This window comes from Hyaena hyaena, unplaced genomic scaffold, assembly GCF_003009895.1.
Source record: "Hyaena hyaena isolate Hyena2069 unplaced genomic scaffold, ASM300989v1 scaffold_281, whole genome shotgun sequence".
Taxonomy (NCBI): Eukaryota; Metazoa; Chordata; class Mammalia; order Carnivora; family Hyaenidae; genus Hyaena; species Hyaena hyaena.
Genome location: NW_024080914.1, coordinates 544,956 through 552,817, shown reverse-complemented (window position 1 = coordinate 552,817; position 7,862 = coordinate 544,956).

Below are 7,862 nucleotides of genomic sequence, written 5' to 3'. Positions count from 1 at the left end.
TTCCTAGCAGTGCTATTGCTGGGTCATAGGGGAGTTCTATTGTTAGTTTCCTGAGGAACCTCCACACTGTTTTCCAGAGGGGCTGTACCAGTTTACATTCCCACCAACAGTGTAGGAGGGTGCCCGTTTCTCCACATCCTCGCCAGCATCTAGAGTTCCCTGATTTGCTCATTTTAGCCACTCTGACTGGTGTGAGGTGGTATCTCAGTGTGGTTTTGATTTTTATTTCCCTGATGAGGAGGGATGCTGAGCATCGTTTCATGTGTCTGTTGGCCATCTGGATGTTGTGAGGAGATCTTCCGATGAAAGTAATTACCCTCCCCCAAAAGATCAATATGGAGAAAGTGAGTCAGCTCAATACCTTAAATTGCATATGACACCCCATTCACTTGATCATCTTGGAGCCCTGTGAGGTGAGAAGGACAGGCATTATTGCCTGCATTTTGTAATTGAAACTTCAAGTCAGAACAAGGTCATGGTTCAGCTCTAATCCACCCCAGTTTTCTGCTCTTCCCCCAATACGGGCTACAGCAAATCCTTGGACTAGAAGAGAAGATTAGACAGGAGTAGAATGAGGGAACTTGAGGTAGAGATAGCTAGGGAAGATTTTAAAGCGAAGCATAAATAAGAAGCTGTGGGGGAGGAGGAGTCAGAGTCACAAGTGCCGAGAAAGAAAAAAGGAAGGAAGTGAAAATAAACCACATGTGGGTGGGCCTTGCTCAGACCCTGACTCTTCCAGGGAGTCTTCAAAGGGGCTGCTGCCCTGTGTTTTGCTGAAGCATTTGAAGCTAGCCCTTGGAGACTAACAGAATTTATTTCTAACCTCCCTTGGCTTAAGGGCACTACTATCGCTGGCTGGCCTCTCGGCAGTTCCAGTAGGGGGCAGCACACCACTGCAGGTGTCCGTGTAGGCTCCAATTTGGGCACATCACAAGGAGACTAAGAGAGCAGGGAGTGCAGGACAATATCCTCACCCAAGAGGCGAGCAGAAGGAAAGGACCCTAAAGAGGAAAATGAGAGGGACCCACCCTGGACAGAAGGGAGTCTAGGAGAAAGTGATGTTTCAAAAAACTATATCCAGATTAGCAGAAAGCGTACCCATTGCATTTAGTAATTGTGTGGTCACTAGTGATCTTAATCTTGGTAAGAGACTTTTTGGGAGCAGAGGCCAGATTCTCCTCTCCTCTTCTCCTTTCTCTTCTTTCCATATATATATTAGATATTTCTTTGTTTTTTAAGATTTTATGTTTTTTTTAAATTTTTAAAGTTTTATTTTATTTTGGAGAGAAAGAAAAGCAGGGAAAAGGGACAGAGGAAGAGAGAGAGAGAATCTTAAGCAGGCTCCAAGCCCAATGCAGAGTTCGATCCCACGACCCTGGGATCATGACCCGACCCTTATTAGATATCTCTTGAGCTACATCTGAAGTTATAGAAATGAAAGCTATACCCCTGCGTACTCTTAAGCAGCTCACAGTCTCATGTGAAAATATGGTCTTGAAATGAGGAATAACGGGACCACATGGACAGATCACCCAACACAAACTGTGTGGTCAGGGGAGGCTGCTGGAAAACAGTGAATAGGTATGACTCCTTTGAAGAGCAAGTGAAGTGTGTTATGTAAGGAAGATGAATATGATAACACCTGAGAAATCAGAGAACTTGACTAATTCAGGAAACAGGATATTTTGTGTGACTGAAACAAAAGGAAAAGAAACCAGGTCCAGATCAATAAAGCTTTAGTGTGTGTGGTCTGGAGTTTGGATTTTATTCTGACCACTTTCAAGGAGAAGTAAATAGAGAATTTTGAGCAGATGGATGATATGCTTTATTCCACAGGTTAGAGAGAAAGCTGATGAAGAGAAGGATGAGACTAGAATTAAGGAGATGTTAGAAGATTCCAGCTACACAATAATAAAGGACTCAGCAGCAGCAGTAGAGAGGGTGATGGGAAGAAGTCAGAATCAGCAGAAGTCCATACCTGGTTTTTTATGGGGGAGGAGGGGAAAGGGAAAAGGAAGAGCCTGATTACTGGCTTGGGTGACTAAATCAGTGGGTGGGACATAAGAAATAAGTTCAGTTTGGGATATGTTAAGATTAAGATGTCCGAAACAGAGTTGAATATGTGGACCTGGAGCTCAAGGGAGAGACCTGAGCCACATCCCAGAAATATGAACAGTTAGCACAGAAACTGTGGTTGAAGTCATACCATGTACCAGAAGGATCTCTCTTGGGAAGAATATGGAAAGTGAAAAGCTTGAGCAGGGAATCCCCCATGTCTTACCCCATCCAGGCTCTCTAACAAAAATACCAAAGACTGGGAGGCTTGCACAACAATATTTACTTCTCATATTCTGGTGGCTGGGAAGTCCAAGATCAAGGCATCAATAGATTCAGTATCTGGTGAGGGCCCACTAACTACTTCATAAACGGCCATCTTCTCACTGTGTCCTTGTATGGTGGAAGGACGATGGAGCTGGAAGAACGGAGCTCTCTGGGGCCTCTTTTAAAAGATACTAACCTGGGGTCTTTTGTGGTTCCATACAAGTTTTAGGATTGTTTGTTCTAGCTTTGAGAAGAATACCGGTGCAATTTTGACTGGGGTTGCATTGAATGCGTAGATTGCTTTGGGTAGTATTGACATTTTAATAATATTTATTCTTCCAATCCATGAGCATGGAATGTTTTTCCATTTCTTTCTGTCTTGTTCAATTTCCTTTATAAGTTTTCTATAGTTTTCAGCATACAGATCTTTTACATCTTTGGTTATGTTTATTCCTAAGTATTTTATGGGCTCTTGGTGCAATTATAAATGAGATTGATTCCTTGATTTCTCTTTATGTTGCTTCATTATTGATATATAGAAATGCAACCAATTTCTGTACATTGATTTTTCATCCTGTGACTTTGCTGAATTTCATGTATCAGTTCTAGCAGCTTTTTGGTGGAGTCTTTTGGGTTTTCCATGTAAAGTATCATGTTGACAAACCAGAAAAGAGTACCCAATGGAAATAAGACAGTCTCTTTAGCAAATGGTTTTGGGAGAACTGGGCAGCAACATGCGGAAGAATGAAACTGGGCCACTTTATTACACCATACACAAAAATAAACTCAAACCTGAGAGAGGGGGCAAGATGGCGGAGAAGTAGGTAACTCCGTACATTGCACTCGCTCCCATAGGAACATATCTTTGTGCACATGGAGAAAGTTGTGTATAATATAGCTCATATGAATACAAAACGATTTGAAACAATTTACATAAAACTGAAAACTAGTGTCTAACTCAGGGATAGGGTGGGAAGTTTGAGTAGGTTTTGTTTACCTTTTATTATTTGATTTTTTACAATAAACATGCTTATTCCCCATTCCCATTCTCATCTGTTACTACATATTCAAAAGAAATGAAGTTTCCGTTGGATTTAATAAATCATCAATTTCAAATGAATCATGGGAGAAAACGTCAGCTTTCATTGAGTAGAGAAATAAATGAGAAGGTGAAGAAGTGAGCGCATAAGGTCTAAACTTAACAACATTGTTTGTTTGTTTGTTTGTTTGTTTTTAAACAATGGTGAACAGTGTGAAGAGAAACAAACAAGAGAAGTTTTCAGACTAGCCAAAGCCTGTCATGCACCGCCCCTCTCGACCCCACATTTATGTTCTCGGGCCACCCCTATGACACTCAAGAGCAAAGTTCATAGTGAGAGAACCAAGACAGACCACAGAGAAGAACCAGTGTGTCTGCTAATCCCCTTCCTATGGAGCCAGAAACCAAGCCAGAAAGGCTCCTGCAAAGAAAGAAAAGGAGACACCCAAAGGGAAAAAGGAGAAACCTGATATGGAAACGGTGGAAATAACCACAAAGAAAGGAAATGCCAAATGGACCAGACATGAGAGGCTGAGGGGCTGAAGATCCTACATGAGGTATGTGTGGTTTTGATATGTGCACACTTCTGTGACTATACCATTTGAAATTCTATTTTTCATTAAGTTTCACAAAAAGATCATTTCATTTTAGGTTTTCTTTTTTAAAAATGCTTGTTTGTTTGTTTGTTTCTGAGAGAGAAAAAGAGAGTACGAGCAGGGAAGGGGCAGAGAGAGAGAAGAGAGAGAGAATCCGAAGCAGGATCCACACTGTCAGCACAGAGCCCAACACCAAGCTCAATCTCACGAACCAGGAGATCATGACCTGAGCCAAAATCAAGAGTCTGCTGCTTAATGACTGAGCCACCCAGGCGCCCCTGTTTTAGGTTATTTTAAAGCTGTATTGTTAACATGCTTCACTTTTTTTGGGGTGGGAGAAAGGTGAAAATGTCACTAGTGGAAGGTCTCAGAAGCAGACTGGAATGGGGGGGCGGGATGGCATTCCCTTCTAGTTCCCTAGTTGAAACAGCTCTTGGTTCCCAAGAAGAGACATCCCCTAATGTTGACACACATCAGCCAACTGACACAAACATATTGTTATATAGGGAAACTAATTTTTGTAATGTTCTCTTCTCCCTTCCCAAATCAAATATATAGACACTCGAATGAGGCAATCTATACCTTCCAGTGACAATATCAAAAGGACATCACTCAAGCTGTGATTCTCTTTTTAGATTGTGGAAACTGAGAATTCTGGAGCTTTTGTTTTAGACCAAGCCAAGATTAGATGAGGGGCTGGAAATGGAGTTAATAATTGGTTATGCCTAATAGAACTCCCTTATGACCCAGCAATAGCACTGCTAGGAATCTTCCCAAGGGATACAGAAATGCTGAGGCATAGGAGCACATGTACCCCAATGTTCATAGCAGCACTCTCCACAATAGCTAAAACATGGAAAGAGCCTAAGTGTCCATCAACAGATGAATGGATCAAGAAGATGTGGTTTATCTATACCATGGAATACTACATGGCAACGAGAAACAATGAAATCTGGCCATGTGTAGCAACATGGATGGACCTTGAGGGTGTTATGCTGAGCGAAATAAGTCAGGCAGAGAAGGACAAATATCATATGTTTGCACGTATAGGAGGATTAGGAGGAACTTGACGGAGGAACAAGGGGGAGAAGAAGGGCGGAAATGGTGGGGGAAAGGGAGAGAGGCAAACCATGAGAGACTCTTGAATGCTGACAAAAACTGAGGACTGATGGATGTGGGGGGGAGGGGGGATGGGCATGGAGGAGGGCACTTTGGGGATGATCACTGAGTGTTATGTGGAAACTAATTTGACAATAAACTATTTGTAAAAAAAAATAATAATTGGTTATGCCTACATGATAAAGCCTCCATAAAAATCCCAATAGTATAAGATTCTAGGAGTTTCCAGGTCGGTAACACACCCCAACTCCATGGGATCAGGATCCTCCTAGACCTTGACTAATATATCTCTTCACCTGGCTGCTCATTTGTATCCTTTATCATATCCTTTATTACATAATAAACTGGAAAACATAAGTGTTTCCCAGAGTTCTGGGCGTTGTTCTAGCAAATAATCGAATCCAAGGGCACAGGTTATTGGAACCTCCAATTTGTAGCCTAGCTAGACAGAAGTTGTGGGTAACCTGGGGACCTACTATTTGGAATTTGTGTCTGAAGTAGGGGGCATTCTAGTATAAATAAGGCTTTTTAACCTATGGAGCCTGCACTAATCTGTAGAGCCCCCAGCTGGTACCACAGAGGATTGCTTGTTGTGGGAAAAGCCTCACATACTTGGTATCAGAAGAGTAGTGAGTGTGGTAACACTGAGTGTAAAGGAAAGCATGGGAGGAAGAGTGGGTTCTTCCTACTCCCATCCCATTGATCTTTTCCTTCCATGTGGTGTGAGGGCAATGTGGATATTAATGCTCTTCCTTAGAAGATACTCTTCCCCCAAAATATCTTGGCCATCTTTCTCTTCTTGGATCACTCTTTATCTTTCTTCTCTTCTGACTGGATAATTCATCTAATCTTTTCTGGCAATCAGATCACCATTTGTGTATTTACATACACTGATGGTTATTTGTTCAACTTATGTTTATTCAGATCATTTTTTATTGTGATCAAAAGAACAAATATACTTTTATGTCTCATCCTGCATAATGTAGAAACTTGGAACATAGCAAAAGTCCAGACGACATTTGGAAAATAATCAGCCTGTGGTTGTGGACAGATGTGATATTCCTCTGGACATGGATGATAGACTGTGACTATCTGGTAGCTGATTCTATGAGAATTTTTTTTTTAGTACATTTCCTCAAACATGACAAACCTAAAAACCATTCAGAATCTATTTGTTCACACTTTGGCACTGCTAGTGGGAATGCAAACTGGTGCAGCCACTCTGGAAATCAGTATGGAGTTTCCTCAAAAAATTAAAAATAGAGTTACCCTATGACCCAGCAATTGCACCACTAGGTATTTATCCAAAGGATATAAAAATGCTGATTCAAAGGGGCACATGCACCCCAATGTTTATAGCAGCACTACCAGCAATAGCCAAAATATGGAAAGAGCCCAAATGTCCATCGACTAAAGAATGGATAAAGAAGACATATATATATATCTATCCAGCCTGAAATAGGAATCACAATCTCTGGTTGGAGGTTCAGCATTCTCTGCTGTTTCTGTGTAGACATTCCACCAACCAAAATGGCAGTTTTTATTCCTGTTAACTTGATGTTGTTTGACATCAATATGTTGTTTGACCTGGATGAGGAGCTCCCTAGTGGGAGTCAGAACCAGTCCAAGTAGAGGACACTTAGGACGTGCTTTAAAGGTGGCGATTTTGCCACCCAACTCTTGCTTTTACCTTCCAATCTGCTCTTCCTCGAGTTTTTCCTCTTTGTCTTCATCCTGTTTGGGGATTGTCTTCTCCCTGATTAGGGAAGGTGCTTCACCAGCATCATCATCAGAGCGGCAGCACCTAATCTGAGATGGCAGCTCCAATCTTAACCTTGCTGGGTGGTGCTCTAGCCTTCATTCCAGCTTCACTGAGCAGGGCTTCCTCCTCAATTCCAATCTCATAAGGCAAGACTCCAGACTTACTTCCAGCGTCAGTTCTGATCTTGCCAGGTAATGCTCCTGGATTACTTAGAGCTGGAGTAGGCTTCTTCACCTGCCACTCCAATACTGAATAGATCATTGGAATGGCAAAGGCAAGAGTTTTTCTACTTCCTCTCTCAGCAGGCCCAAGGATGTCCAGTTCACCATGGATGGCAGGTGCCAAGGTCAGAGCTTGGATTGGTGTAGGTGCAGAGAAGCCTAGAACTGGCTTGGGTACAAAAAAGATCTGAACCATGAAGAGATAGAAAATGTGAATAGGTCCATAATGATAAGGGAGATTAAGTCAGTAACCAAAACCCCTTAACAAAGAAAAGACCAGGAATAGATAGTTCCACTGGTGAACTCTACCACACATTTTAAGAATTAATGTGAACTTGGGGCGCCTGGGTGGCTTAGTCGGTTAAGCGTCTGACTTTCGCTTAGGTCATGATCTCGCGGTTCGTGGGTTCAAGCCCCGCGTCAGGCTCTGTGCTGACTGCCAGCTCAGAGCCTGGAGCCTGTTTCGGAGTCTGTGTCTCCCTCTCTCTCTGACCCTCCCCTGCTCACGCTCTTTCTCTCTCTCTCCTAGAAATAAATAAAAAATATTAAAAAAAAAAAAAGAATTAATGTGAACTTTTGTCAAACTCTTTCAAGACAGTCAAGAAAAAGGAATATTCCTAAATCTGTCTTATGAGGCCAACATTACCCTACTAACAATGCCAGTTAAGGAGACTATAAGAAGAGAAAACTACAGGGCAATATCCCTGGTGAATATAGATGTAAAGACTCAACAAAATACTAGCACACCAAATTCAACAACACATTAAAAGAACATACATCATGATCAAGTAGAATTAATCCCT